This window comes from Theropithecus gelada, chromosome 1, assembly GCF_003255815.1.
Source record: "Theropithecus gelada isolate Dixy chromosome 1, Tgel_1.0, whole genome shotgun sequence".
NCBI lineage: Eukaryota > Metazoa > Chordata > Mammalia > Primates > Cercopithecidae > Theropithecus > Theropithecus gelada.
Window position 1 is genome coordinate 23,367,724 of NC_037668.1, and position 15,754 is coordinate 23,383,477.

Genomic DNA, 15,754 nt, shown 5'->3' on the forward strand with positions numbered 1-15,754 from the left:
AATTTCTTGGTGTGATGTATGTTCTATATTGGAGGCTAGATAGACACATGGGTAGATACAGTTGATCCAAATATAGATATAGGCATAGATAGATGTGGATGTATATATGAAATAGTGGATTAATTGCACAAATAATTATTGATCAGCTACTATGTACAAGGTACTGCTGTGGACACTGGGGATCCATTAGTGATTAACACAGACAAAAACTCTTCTTTCTCAATAGGGTTCACATTTTAGTCAGCATGTAATCAAATTAATTAGCTGCATTATTATTTGAAATAGGCAACAGTTAGAAACAATCTTTATGTCCATCAACAGAGGAAAGTTTAAATTAATTATGTTACATCCTTGTAATGGGATATTATTCAGCTATAAAAGTGAATAAATTTTTTATGTACTGGTGAGAATAATCTTTTAAGACTTCTCGTTTACTGAAGATAGTAAGATACAGTAAAATGTGTATAGTGTGCTGCCATTTGTACAAAAATGAGAAGCAAACATATATGTACTTAGCTATCTGTTTATGCATAAAATTTCTCTGAAATATTACCTAAGCAATTGATAAAATAGGTTGCTTTCAAAAGTTTATCTTAACTAAATGAGGATATGCATGATCTTTCATACATTTTAAATTTGGAGCCATGTAAATATATAATGTATTTAGCAAATAAATAAAACAACAATTGTTTAAAATATTTTACAATTGGAGAAAGCAAACACACATATTTCTTTTTTTAAATTATACTTTAAGTTCTAGGGTACATGGGCACAATGTGCAGGTTTGTTACATATGTATACATGTGTCATGTTGGTTTGCTGCACCCGTTAACTCATCATTTACATTAGGTATATCTCCTAATGCTAGCTCTCCCCCTTCACCCCACCCCATGACAGTCCCCAGTATGTGATGTTCCCCACCCTGTGTCCAAGTGTTCTCATTGTTTAATTCCCACCTATGAGTGAGAACGTGCAGTGTTTGGTTTTCTGTCCTTGCTACAGTTTGCTCAGAGTGATGATTTCTAGCTTCATCCATGTCCCTACAAAGGACATGAACTCATTCTTTTTTATGGCTGCATAGTATTCCATGGTGTGTATGTGCCACATTTTCTTAATCCAGTCTATCATTGATGGACTTTTGGGTTGGTTAAAAGTCTTTGCTATTGTGAATAGTGCCGCAATAAACACACATGTGCATGTGCCTTTATAGCAGCATGATTTATAATCCTTTGGGTATATACCTAGTAATGGGATGGCTGGGTCAACTGGCATTTCTAGCTCGAGGTCCTTGAGGAATCACCACACTGTCTTCCACAATGGTTGAACTAGTTTACAGTCCCACCAACAGGCAAACACACATATTTCTAAGCAACTTAAAATCCTCCATAGCCAGAGTCGACTAGGTACTGAGCGTGCCAGGCTCTGCAGAGTGGAGATTTAAATCCAAGGTCATGGCAAAACATCTGAAGTTCATCACCAGTGCTGCGATGGTACAGGAAGGAAATGTGGAAGGTGCATACAGGACCCTAAACAGAATCCTCACTATGGATGGGCTCCTTGAGGACACTAAACGTCCACGGTATAATGAAAAGCCATGCCACCAGTGACAGAGGGAAAGCTATGAAAGGTGCCAGCAGATCTACAACATAGAAATGGCTCCAAGATCAACTTCTTGATGTGAAAGAATCGGGCAGATCTGTGGCAGGGTTGCTGAGGCCTGTGGATGGGACACCCAGTGTGAAACCCTCATCCAATTTTGTCTCCATCTCTTTCCTTTCTACAATCTCATTTCCTATTACCGTTCTCTGCAATAAACTCAATCACATGTTTGCAAGAAGGCCTCCACATATAGAAACAATCCCATTAGTCAGCAGTGAACCCTGTCTTTTATTAAGTGAAAGAAGAAACTGAGTCTGAAAGTAGTCTAGGAGTAGAATGGTATTTGCTAGGGCTGGAGGAGGCGGCAATGAGGAGTTATTGTTTAATAGGCACAGAGTTTCAGTTTGGGAAGATGAAAAAGTTTAGGAGATGATGGCCAGGCATGGTGGCTCACGCCTGTAATCTCAGCACTTTGGAAGACTAAGGCGGGCAGACTACTTGAGACCAGGAGTTCAAGAAACCAGCCTGGTCCATATGGTGAAGCCTCATCTCTACTAAAAATACAAAAAAAAAAAAAAAAAATAGCCAGGCATAGTGGCAGGTGCCTGTAGTCCCAGCTACTTAGGAGGCTGAGGCAGGAGAATCACCTGAACCTGGGAGGCAGAGGTTGCAGTAAGCCAAGGCCATGCCACTGCACTCTAGCTCAGGTGACAGAGTGAAACTCCACAAAAAAAAAAAAAAAACAAAACAGGAGATGGATGATGGATGGTGACGGTGGTTGCACAAAAAGGTGAATGTGTTTAATGCCACTGAACTGTACACTTAAATGGTTAAGATGGTAAATTTTATGTTTTACTACAATGAAAAATTTGTTGAAAGTAAAAAAAAAAACAGTCCTCCATAGCTGATAGGATGGTGTAAATTCATTTCTGAAAAGTTGGCTCTGCCTCTCATAGTAAGTTCAAGGATCCATTAGAGTGGAATGCCCTCTGCTGTTACAGATAAACCTTATTTTTTTCTTTGAAAGAGAAAGCTCAGCTGCTGACCCACCCAGGTGAGGGCTCCTGCTGGTTATTACTTTGCCCCTTTTCCTAGGTGATCCGTACAGGATCATCCTGGTTGTACACTGCACAACTCCAGCAGAGGCAGTCAGTCCCACTGAGCACAATGTGAATGGTACCTACCCCAACTTCCCTAGAAGGTGTACATGGCACAAACCGCACAGCAGAATATGGTGTTCTGAGGCTACCCCTATTGTGAATGAGGACAAAGAAGAACAGTGAGTCAGGCCTAGTCACTACCTGAGTTTTCCGTGTGTGTCTCCTCCTGCTCGGGTCCCAATCCTTTGCAAGGCCTGGAGTCCTAGCTCTCCCACCTGGACAAGATTGCTTTCAGGTATTACAGTCTTCTTGTGATCAGCCTGCTTCCACAGGCCTGTCAAACTATCCAGGTTCTTGCTATAGATAGGATTTCAGGAATGTTTCTTCTGGGGAGCAGTCTGAATGGGTCACGGCCAATGACTTAGGTAAGTGGGCAGTGTTTCATGAATTCATTCAGCATTAATTCAGCACCTGTTAGGTGCCTTCGACTATGCTAAGATGTAGCAATTATATGGAGAATGTGATGAGATACGGCACTGGAGAAAGTTCCCATTCCAATCAGATAGGGACTTTAGTAGAGTAGATAGATCAGGTAAAGGGTAGAAATGTATGGCAAGCTCTGCTTAGGTACACTGAGACTGAAGAGCTAGTGGGACATCCCTTCAGATGCTGATTTTGTATAGTGTTTGAAGAGCTTCTTGGCTAAGAAGTTAACCTGTGCCCACTGCTGGGATTCAGCTAACTGGCATTTCCAGTGGAGTGATGAGACAGAAGTCTATTTACACACTTTATTCCTGTTTATAATCTAAATACATGCTGTTCTCTCTGTTGTATCATTCTTCTTCATTTCACCTTCACAGAACTAATTAGTCCATGTAAAAAAGGAAGACAAAAAATCAATAAGGATGTAGAAATGTGAACAGTACTATCAGTTAACTTTGCCTAATAGGTATCTATATAACACTACATTCAGCAAATGTAGAATGTATATTTCAAATGCATACATAATATATTCAAGGCACATTTATTTTTATGGTCCATTAAGTATCAAAGGATTTTAACCAAATTTCCTACAAAGGAGATTTGTAGGATACCTCCACCTCCCAGGTTCAAGCAATGCTCCCTGCCTTTCAGCCTCCCAAGTAGCTGGGATTACAGGTGCCTGCCACCACAACTGGCTATTTATTTATTTATTTATTTAGACAGTCTCATTCTGTTGCCCAGGCTGAAGCGCAGTGGCACGATCTCAGCTCACTGCAAGCTCCGCCTCCTGGGTTCACGTCATTCTCCTGGCTCAGCCTCCCAAGTAACTGGGACTACAGGCTCCCACCATCATGCCCTGCTAATTTTTTGTATTTTCAGTAGAGAACGGGTTTCACCACGTTGGCCAGGCTGGTCTTGAACTCCTGACTTCAGGTGATCTGCCCACCTCAGCCTCCCAAAGAGCTGGGAATACAGGCATGAGCCACCAAACCGCACCAAGCCCACAGTTCTTAATAATGCATGGATCAAAGAAAAAAGCTCAAGGTGAATTAGAAATTAAAAACACATGTCAAAAATTTGTGGAAAGCTGCTAAAATGGTACTAAAAGGAAATTTCACAGTTTTAAATGTTTATAAACAGAAAAGATTGCTAGAATTTATTATCTAAAATTCTACCTTAACGTAGTGAAAGTTCAAGTAAACCCAAAATAATAGAAGAACAGTAACAATAAAGATAATAAAAGTTGGTATCAATTAAATAGAGCAAAACAACAATAGAAAATCATAGTAAATCTAAAATTGTAAAGATAACTAAAATTAATAAATTTCCAGCAAAACCAAAAAAGAAAAAATTCACAAATTACTAATGCACTATCATACTAATGTAAGAATGCCCAGAGCTATGGATGTAAAAAAGATAATAAGGAATCATTGTAAACAACTTTATGTCAACACATTCCATAACCTAGATGAAATAGAAAAGGTCTTCACTGTCCACAGCCACACTCTGTGTGACCAGTGTCCACCTGCTGCTTCCTTCTTTGGGGCAGCATTTTTGTGGTTTCTTCACAGATTTCCCCATCAGGATCTTTCACTTAGGATCCCCTGACATTGATGAAGCCGGCTATAGCCAGCTACTTAGAACATTCCCCTTATCCCCTGACTTCCAGTGGACTTCCCCTCAACATGCCCTCTGCTGAGGTCACCTCATCCTGCATCCTTGTGGACAAGGTCACTTTCAAGATGATCCAGTCTGGTTCATAGTGAACCATAGGAAACATGTGCCTTTCCTGCCAATCTCTGAGTGAGCAGGTTATTCCTGATGCAGTTTCATCTTTGCATTCTGTTATTACAGGGAGCTTCATCCAGTTGCTCACATTTAGACCCTTTCAAATGTAAGTCAGATACCAGTATCAGGGCCTTCCCAACTCCAGAAAGAACGCGGTCAGCTTTGTAAGAGATTTTCTGTAACCTCCATCATTTTGTTTGAGAGAAGAGGGTGGAAGATGATGTAACATATAAAAAACTCTTTTAAAAGTAATTCCTTACTACCAATCTATTCTTAGAAAATTCTTTTCCTTCTCTTAAAAATCTAGAGGCTCATATGGCAAAAGCAGTTTTCCAATCTCTTAGCATTTTTGACACAAGTGGTCTATAATGTATTTTCTTGCACATTTGGTCTGGTACTTATTTTTCTAGGTGTGCCAAAACCTCAGTACTGCACACAATAAAAATCACAATTAAAATTTTATGAGAGCAATATATATTTTATTAATAATAAGGAAAATATAGGAGAGTATTACACCACCTCCACCCACAACAAATGCCAAAATAAATACTCATTGAACATTTTGGTTCTCCCTAATATTCTCCTTCACAATGTGATGTAAAACAAGCCTTGACCCTAAGCTTGACAAACAGATGACAGATACATAGGTAAGTAGATAGATGATAGACAGAAGATAGATAGATAGATAGATAGATAGATAGATAGATAGATAGATAGATAGATAGATAGATAGATAGATAGATAGATAGATAGATAGATAGATAGATAGGGTGGTAGATAATTGTTCATCAGCTTTAATTGCCACTCATGATAGATTGTAGAAATAAAACTCTATTCCTTCATCATGTGCAACATCTTTACAGCTTCTCCCTTCAAAAGATGGAATTTTTCTTCACTCCTAGAATCTGGGCTGCTTTAATAACTTGCCTTGGCCAATAGGATGGTAGTGGACATGTTGCAAGCAGAGCTTTGGAAAGCATTTTCCCATTTCAGGCTTGCCTTCTTGCTGCTCTGGGAAACTCTGCTGTGATGTGAACAAGCCCAAGCTAACTACTGGATGATGAGAGACATGTTTCCCACCACCTGTCACCCCAGGAGAGGTACCTGACTGTCCTACAGCTGACCACAGACCCATGAGTGAGTCCAGCTGAGACCAGAACTGTCCAACTGAGCCCAGTTCAGATTGCTGACCTATAGAGTTATGAGTTAAACAAACAGCAGTTGTTGTTAGTTGCTAAATTTTAAAGTAGTTGGCTACATGACAATAGATAACTGATATGCCAGTTTTACATAGCCTTAATAAATGCTCTGTTTTTAAGTATTTTAAGGAAGGATGAATTATTTATTTACACTAAAATTTACAAGGGTACAAGGGGGCTATCAATAAATTATTTTTCTCTCATTATACCTACACTGTAGCATTACTAAGTTCCGCCTCTCTCTATGGATTCTTTATCCTGACAGAAGAATCATGGTTCATTCATGAGTATCCTGTTGCTGTCTTTCCATAGAGCCTAGCACAGTGATTGATACACAGTTGATAATCAACAAATATATGTTGACTAAATTAATGGTGTTTGAATAAAAATAAAAAGAGACTTATTCTAAGTATCGAGAAAATTAAGAATGAAAAGAGAGAGAGCATATTCTTTGCCTTTTTCACCTTAAATCTTAAATTTTCTTTCTACATTTATTTTTTCGTGTATATAAAAAACACTAGGATCTCCTCCACATATTTTCAGCCTACAATTCATTTGATTTCATCTCTTTATTCCTCATTTCAAAAAGTGGTGGCATGCCCTGAAAAAGGTAGAGAAAGTCCTGATATGGAATAATAATAGTGTAGGTACACAGAAGATGACCTGAAGAATCTGGAAGAAGTGGACTTCAGATAGGATTAGAACAGAAAGTATTCTCTTTGTTAACATGAGTAAGGAAAATCACCATTTTCTTAGCAAAGAAAGACTGGAATTAAGCATCAGAATCTACTGTATCATATTCTTAGTTGCTACATAAAAGATATATTTGAGTTACTCTATATACATCTCATTACAGAGCATAGATTTAATCACTTGTAATGAATTCTTTCATTGGAGGGGCATAATATTGACATAAGACCTGACAACACCTGTGACACATCTCAGTCCTGTAAAAGAGCCCTATTTGCTTTTTTCTTTCCTCTCATGAGCCCCTGTACTAAACAGTTTATTCTGGAGTAACCAGAACAGGAGCTTTTTAACCCCAGAATGACTATCTTAAATAAGGTCTACATTTAGATTAAGGCCGGTCAAAGAACCCACTTAGGGTACAGCAGGGGCTTAGGCCATCAAGATTAATAAATAACCTGAATACACCATGACAAAGTCGGGTTTTACATCAGGAATTTGAGGGTGGTTTGACATTGGCAAATATGTTAATATAATTTACTGTATTAATAGGTTCAAGGAGATAAATATAATTGCCTTCATAAATGCTGAAAAAGTCTGATGAAACTCAACAGCCATTTCTCGTAAAAGTCTCTTAAGAAAACAGGAATTTATAGATGTTTCTTAACATGTTACAAGTATATTTACCTAAAATCTAAAACGAGAATCATATTTAATGAGAAAATATTGAAAGTAGTTCCACTAAAGTCATAAAAAAGGCAAGAATTCTCATTATTTACCATTGTTCTGGAGGCATTATTCAAAGTAGTTTAAATAGAGAAAACAGTTAGGTGTATACGACATAAACAAGAAAAAAAGGCTATTGATATCTACAGATAACATTATAGTACATCTGGAAAACATTAAGGATAAATGGTAAAGATAACACAATAAAATAATTTAAGAAAGTACCAAGATATAAAATTAACCTGCAAAATTAATAAAATTTATATATCCAAATACTGACACGTATTGTTGGAATTATGTTATTAAAAACATTCGACAAAAAAATGTAAACAGCAATAAAAACTCATACTTAGAAATAAACTTAACATGTATACCAAAAGTATCTGAGACAGGTCTCAATCAATTTAGAAGTTTATTTTGCCAAGGTTAAGGACATACTCACCACATACTCTGGGGAAGTCCTGAGAACATGTGCCCAAGGCAGTCAGATTATAGTTTGGTTTATATATTTTAGGGAGACATAAGACATCAATCAGTACAGTAGTCCCCAACCTTTATGGTGCCAGAGACCAGATTTTTCCACGGGCATATATTACTATAACAACATTAGCAATAATAAAGAAAATTATTCCAAATGCTAAAAAATAAAATAAAAATAAATATGTAAAAAAATAGATATATTTTGGGGTAAAACACTTTGATTTCTTTTAGGGACTATTATCTGTCATGTTGTTATCATATTGCTACAAAGAGTGCTTTGTCAGTCCTAAGGTCTCTGTTTTAATGTTAATGCTGGTCAGTTGTGCCTGAATTCCCAAGGCAGGAGGGCATAATGAGACACATCTGACCCCCCATTCCCATCATGGTTTATACTTATGTTTAGGGTTAACTTTGGAATGTCTTTGGCCAAGAGGAGGGCTCCATTTAGTTGGTTGGTTGTGGGGGAGGGATTCGAATTTTGTTTTTGATTTACACAAGAGATGCTCAAAACCTAAAATCACAAAAGTACACTGGAACAAGTGGAAAGACATTCTTATTTTTGGTTAGGCATCATCAAGCTAGGCAAATTCCCACTAAAGTTCTTACAAGGGAGAAGAGAGGACTTGTGCTTACAGTGGAATGGTAAATGGCAGTGGAGAGTGTTTAGGGAGTGCTGGAGGGGGAAAATCATCCTTTTTCACTATTGCATTAAAAATTGGCTCAGGAAATTAGTGGAATACCTGTGGGATGAAAGTGTGATGAGAAGCAGGATACTTGTTTGGTATTAAAGTGTCTCCTCACAAATTTCTTACTCGGTGCAAGTGGGAGAAAGTGTAACTACAGTGAGGAGAATAAAAGACCCCACCTTGACTACATAATGGAAACTGACATTGTCAGTGAGGGGCAGATGGACATCTTGAGCCTTGACTTGTGATACACTAAGGCAACAGCATCACATATGTCATTTTCTTGCTGGGAATTCATGAGAAGCCTCAGACAGATTCAAAATGAGAAACACCCTTTTCTTAAAAAACAGAGTCAAAGGAACAATGTACCAAATATATATATATATATATATATATACCTGTGGAAACGCTCCAGATTAAAGAAGCCTAAGAGACATAACAGTTAAATTACTGTAGACTGTATCCTCCATTGGATCCAGGAGGAAAAAATGCTATAAAAATCATTATTGGGTCAATTAACAAAATCACAATACAGGTGATAGATTAGATAATTATTATCTCTTTATACCATTTCCAGCCTCTTTTCAAGAGGCAGCATACTCCAATTGATAAAAGAGAAACTAAGACCTTGAAAAAAGAAAACATATTCCTCTGCCCAGACAATATGGAGGAAACACATGTGGATACACAGAGAAGTCTGGCAGAACCTGAAGAAGAGAAACGGGCTGAATAGAACAGATGGTTCTCTCAGTCACGTAGATTAAAAAATTATCTCCTTGATGAGGAAGGATTGCAGTTGCACAGTACAATATTCCCAAGGCTAAGTAGAGAGTGCTCATGAGTAAACTGTATATGTGTCTCCTTACAGAGCACTTATTTCACCATTAACATAACATCACCTCTTCAGGTAGCTCTGCTTTACTCTCTTCTTGTGAGCCCCATACTGACTCATTTATTTTGACATTAACAGAATAAGGGCTTTGAACATGGAAATTTCTATCTTTCACAGGGCCTAGGTTTAAAATCAGAGATGTCCAGGGAACAAGCTTTGAATCACAGAAGGGCTAATTAAGGCTAATAAGCAGTAGGAAGCAAGCTGGCCTCCCTATTTAGTGCTCCTCTGAGGTGTGACTCCGTAAGCTACTTGCTTTACTGTCACTTTTGATTTCCCATTTAAAAGAGGAACATGAATGTGGATTAAGCAAGGCTACTTAAATATTTAATAAAAGGTGGAAATGAAAACTTATCCCCCTAGCAAAATTTAAAAAGCATAAATCTAATCAACAGAACTACCAGCAAAGAGCCAATATATGTTGTTCAAGGCCACACAGCTAGTAAGTGACAGAGTGGGAATTAGAACTAGGTCTACCTGGCTCCAAAACCCAAAACTCGTGCTCTTAGCCTCTAAACTACAATGCTGCCTTTTTTTTTTTTTTTTTTTTTTTTTTTTTTTTTTTTGAGATCACTCTGTCACCCAGGCTGGAGTGCAATCACTGCAACCTCCACCTCCCAGGTTCAAGCGATTCTCCTGCCTCAGCAACGCGAGTAGCTGGGATTACAGGCACCCACCACTATGCCCAGCTAATTTTTGTATTTTTAGTAGAGACAGGGTTTCACCATGTTAATCAGGCTGGTCTTGAACTCTTGACTTCAGGTGATCTGCCTGCCTCGGCCTCCCAAAGTGCTGGGATTACAGGTGTGAGCCATCGTGCAAGGCCAATGCTGCTTTTTAAATATTGTTCCAGGAAAGTCCAGAAAAGCACGGGTAGAAGTTCTGCGGCAGAGCACACCAGGGACACAAGGACAGCTAGGGATGGTTTTGCTGCCAGCAGGATGTGGGCAGCCAATCCGGGTTCAGCCAGGGCACCCTGGACAGGCAGGCTCGCTGAGTTTCCTCCCTGTGGACTCCAGTCTTTGGGCTGCCATAACCTGTTCTATGTCCTCTTGGATTCCTCATTGCAGATACTTAAAGAAAGGAAAATCACTGTGATTCTGTCATGACCCTGAGGGAGGCCACAGTGCAGGTGTCCTGTCTACCCTGCAGCATCCACAAGGGCCCAGACTGACAGGGTCGGTGCTGGAGGTTTAACTACTAAGTCCTTAGGACCTCCTTCCTGTGAGTGATCAGAAATTTTCTGTACTAATCAACCCTGAGATTTTGTGAATTGAAAAAAGTATTAACAATAATCAGCCATCAGTAATGGAGTATCTGTAAACAGGCAATGTAACTAAACATTTACAGTCATAGAGAGCTCATGGTATCTGGGTCAACTTATTCTATCCTCAGTTTTTTCTTCTGATGAGTTGACAGAAAAATGTTTTCCTGTAATTTCCATATATAGGTAGAGATTTCTCCTCAGGAATTGCACAGAGCAAATTTAATCTAAGTGTCTAAAGATGGTGATCATGTTCCCTGAACCTTAAGTCCTGGATCTGTTCCTCATGTGACATAATGTGGAGCTGCTTCTTCATCCTGGTCACTGTGAGGGATGGAGGTAGGTGAAAAAATGAGAACAACAGAAGAGAATCAAAGCTACTATCTACCAGTGTTTGCAGATGTACACAGGAAAGAGCAAACAAACCCACAAGAATCTAGATCTATAGCTCATAGAAAGCATATAGCAGCCTAGGAGAGGCCGAATCATTCTGATAACTATCTCAGAACATTAGGTTTTGCCTTCTCTAGCCTAGAAAGCATACCCCCAGTGACTCTCACCGGTGGGCCCCACCCAGCTCCAAGGCCAATCAATCCTAAGCAAGACAAGTGCACATTAAGAGCCTCATCTTGGCCAACAAGGACTGAAATGAATCTTCCTGGACTAATATTATGGTGGTGGGCCTCCTGAACGACCTGAAACCTATTAGCTCTCACACCTTTGATGATCCAAACTCTATCTTGACAGAGTACTTATTTCCTGCCAGTTGTTCCTCCTGAAGACACTATTGCCTTTATCCCCCAGCCCACACAAGACAATGTGGACATAACGGACAAGAAGTAGAGGCAAAGTTGGCATTTCTGGTGAATCTAAAGGCTCTGTGGTGTTCTTTCACAGATAATACCTTCATTCAAGCATTCATTGATTCAGTAACCATTTATTGCATGCCAAGCACTGGGATTATAAGGGGGAACAACTTGGATGGTTTCCTACTTTCAGAGTCCACAGCCTAGTAATTGACCTATGCGATCCATAGAAATTCAGGTGAAAGAAACTGTGCTTACAGGACTCTGTAAGCCCCCCACCACCTTTAGGTTACTGTTAATTAGGCAATCACATAGCAACAACAACAAAAGAAAAGTTCACTGGGAGAAATAACATTAGCTCATCCCAAGTTTGGGCCAGTGGAGCTCCTGAGGACTGAAACTTTGGAAACTATTCAAAGAGCCTCGGGGACAGGGGCTTCACAATGATGCCAAACAAACAGGACATGGGGCTCACTTTTCATTAGAGTAGACTGCAGGGTGTCTTCTAGCCTTCAGTGTGTGTCTTACATCAATGTTCTTCAGAAAACTGTCTACTTCCAGACAGCTTTGGGCTCTTTTCCTAAAATCCTGCACCACTTGTCTCAGCTGGCGGAGTCTCCTGTTACTAACCTCATCTCAATTCCCTGAACACCTTGGCTTCTACAACTTCCACCTTCCCTCTCTTCTATTCCTCTGTCTTGGACCTCATCATTGCCAGAACTGCTTCTCCTCTGAAATATGAAATGCACCTGCCAAACCTCTGAACATAGCTTCTCATTTCCTGAGCTTTCTAACACTTTCTTTTTCCCAGCTCTTTTCATTGAGGTCCCCTATCCCCTAACTTGTTTCTATTTCCATTTTTTTAACTGACCATTTGCTGATCTTCTCTAATCCTGATCCATGGTAAACAACTTGAGTTGGTCTCTTAACCATAGCCTAACTTGTCAGGTATTTGATTATGTAGCAATCTGTCTTTTAACCCTCTTTACCTCAGCACATCCTCAAGAAGGCAATAAAGGGAACGTCTCCATCTGTACTTTGTTACTGTCAGTGCAAACCCTGATGGAATCAAAACCTGCACTTACTCTTCATCCCTAGCCTTAAATTGAAGCCAAATGTTTCATAAACACTCAAATCTCAATATATCAATCCCAAACCAAAGGTATTCTAGACCTACACCCGATTATGACTCTAATGCCAAAACTCCCACAAATGTTGTCAGAAACACAAAAGTGAATCCATTTTAATACTATATCTATTTAATCCAAAATCACATGGAAAAACTTTCTAATGACCCAGGTACTTGGGTACATCTCCTAAAACATATTTTAATGCCAACCCAAATACTAATTTTAGTTACCACGCAACATATTGACTTCAAAATTGTTTCTAGATAATTTCTGTTCAATTCGATTTGTAACCAGATGTACTGGATAAAAATATACAAAAATCATAAACTAAAGTGTATAAAAATTATAACTTTTCTATGTGTATAATTAAATTTAATTTCTATCTCTAATCTCCATTCTGCCTACTGCCAAATAAGTAAATAGACATTAATCTTTCCAAATCAGGTTAATTTCAATTATGTCAGGGTTTTCTCACTCAGCCTGATATTTCCCTCTCCCCCTTTTCTCTGAAAATGACTCTAGAATAACGGGCATGCATGCAGTGCAGAAAGGCACACGTTGGGGATCAGGTCCTTAGGAATCACTTTCTATCCGTGTAGGCAACTGGAGCATGTCTTTTGGCCTTCAGGCTAGATCATTTCTCCAGGTTGATACCTGTTAAGATGTCCATAACCCTGCAGGTCATTCCATGCAATTTGCTTCCTTGCCCCAAATATGGCCCCCAGAGGAGATTTTGTGGGGCTCCTTCAGGCTCACTAAATATAAATTCCTTAGGGACAGAGATGCCACCTAAGTTGTACACCATTGTTCTCCCAGTTTGTAGCATAATACCTAGAATATAATACAGATTCAGTAAATGTCTGCTGATTGATAGACTCTTTGTTCCTTGGTTCCCCCACATAGCAATCTCTAACCTGTTTCTAAGTCCTGGCAGAAGAGAGGATTTCTTGTTGTCCAGAGCTCTGTATATAAAGCAAGTATGAATTTGGATTTCCCACAACTTATCTGAAAGTTGAGTGGAACTGACACCCACACTTCTTTGAATTTCTTAAAACAGAGATTGGGTATCACATGTCATGACACTCCTGGATACCAATAAATTAGGTTCTGCTTTCTCATCAACATCCATTTTGACAAGGTAGCACTTTCAAAAATACCAAAATTCAACCTCCAAAAGTTTTGAACAGTAACACAGACTTTTATAGACTATCTCTTGAGGAGACAGAAAGTTCAGGGAGTGACATGATGGATATTATAATACACAGTACATTAAAAAACTTTTTTTATATTGTCCTTTAGAAATATCTCTTGTCAAACGTTGTCATCATTGCACCAGCTCACCCTAAATCTCTTATTTTTCCTAAGTTTTCAGCTTCCTTGTCTCACTTTAGACCTCCTATCCCAATTTCCTTACTCTCTTGCCCCTCCTCTCACTTGCCAGAGCTTTCTTTTATATTTTGTCTTTGTGTTCCTTCAAGTTCCCTCTCTTCATTAGAAAGACCCTAAAAGCTGCTACTTCAAATCCAGGAGCTGACATGTAAAATATACTGCATTCAATAATATGCTAAGTAAATATCTATTAGAGTTGTGCTCCTGCCAGCTAAAATATAAGGAGAATTTGAAAAGCAAATAATTATTAGAACCCAGTCTAGTGGTGGAGGCCTAGTGGGAGATTGGTGAGGGGTGCTCATAGCCTCAAATCAGACTCGAAATGTTGTTAAGATGCCCTTCAAATCCAAGGACACTGAGCTGCAAGTCCATTTCATTTATAGGACATGGATTTGAAGTCTCTATTGGCACAGAAACTATAAAACAAAACTCAACTTATTTTTTCACAGTTTTGTAAAAAACAATCCCAGAAGTCTTGCTCTAGATTTCATGCCTCAACCCAAAGTTCGGTTCTCTATGCAGCATCAGTGCACTGACACTGTAAAGTCAAGGTGCCTGGCTGGTTATGACAGAGACTTCCAGTTGCACATCAATTATTCAATCCCCCCTTCTTATTTGGTAAATGCAGAGGACAGCCATGCGACCAGATGAACACCCAGATTTCCCATCCACCTCTTTGCAGATGGGGTAGCCACATGACTGCATTATGCACAAGGATATGTAGGTTGAAGTTGTTGGGTGGTACTTCTGGGAAAGCTTTTGTGAATCTCTTTGAAATGATTCAATCTTTGCATGAATAGATATCTTTTAGGTGAAAGAAAAACAAGTTCCTAACATTTAAGCCATCATCATTTCAGGTTTTTGTAACTAGCAATTAAGCAAATTCCTAATATTTAGTAACTCAAAATTACATCGAGATGCTAAAATTGTTTTTTTAATGATTAAGGGGCTTATTTCAATGAAGGTGAAAATAAGAATTGAGATGATGAAGTAAACACATATTAATATTTTTCTACTTATTGAAAAGTGACCTTTGTATATTTGGTGTTTGGAATATATAAATTAAGATAATGTGGAATATTATAGTATCTAATAAATTAACTATGAGATTCCAATTTTTAAAATGTGTAACAAGTTATTTAGAATTGTTGGGGGGAATTGAGAGGAAAAACAATCAACATTTATTTGAGCTCTAATATGTTTTGCACATGTTTTCTAATTAAGAAGGAATTTTCATTGTATCCTAGTGAAACAGTCCTAAATACTCCAAATTATCAGCATATTTTCTTGAAGATAGTATGTTTTCATAATACTCCATGGCTTCAATCTGATCATCTTAAATTTATGATTCTTATTTTTTATGTTTATCATCCTTTTGGTTCTCTTTTTCCTCTTCATTTAATAATTTATACAGCTCTCATTCTTCTGTTTAGTATAACAAAGAATAGAATAACCAAATTCAATAAGTGCAAAAATCTTATCTCTGTGTTTATAAAAATGCCCAGTGGTATGCACAGCAAACAAC

At 38.5% G+C, this 15,754-nt stretch overlaps 1 pseudogene across 1 annotated transcript; it reads left to right on the forward strand.

Moving 5' to 3' along the window:
* Positions 1 to 1,430: 1,430 nt before the first annotated feature.
* On the forward strand, positions 1,431 to 1,856 carry LOC112630068 (annotated as a pseudogene). Its single transcript, XR_003120805.1, has one exon. The product of XR_003120805.1 is annotated as a 28S ribosomal protein S21, mitochondrial pseudogene (transcript).
* The last annotated feature ends 13,898 nt before the right edge of the window (positions 1,857 to 15,754 follow it).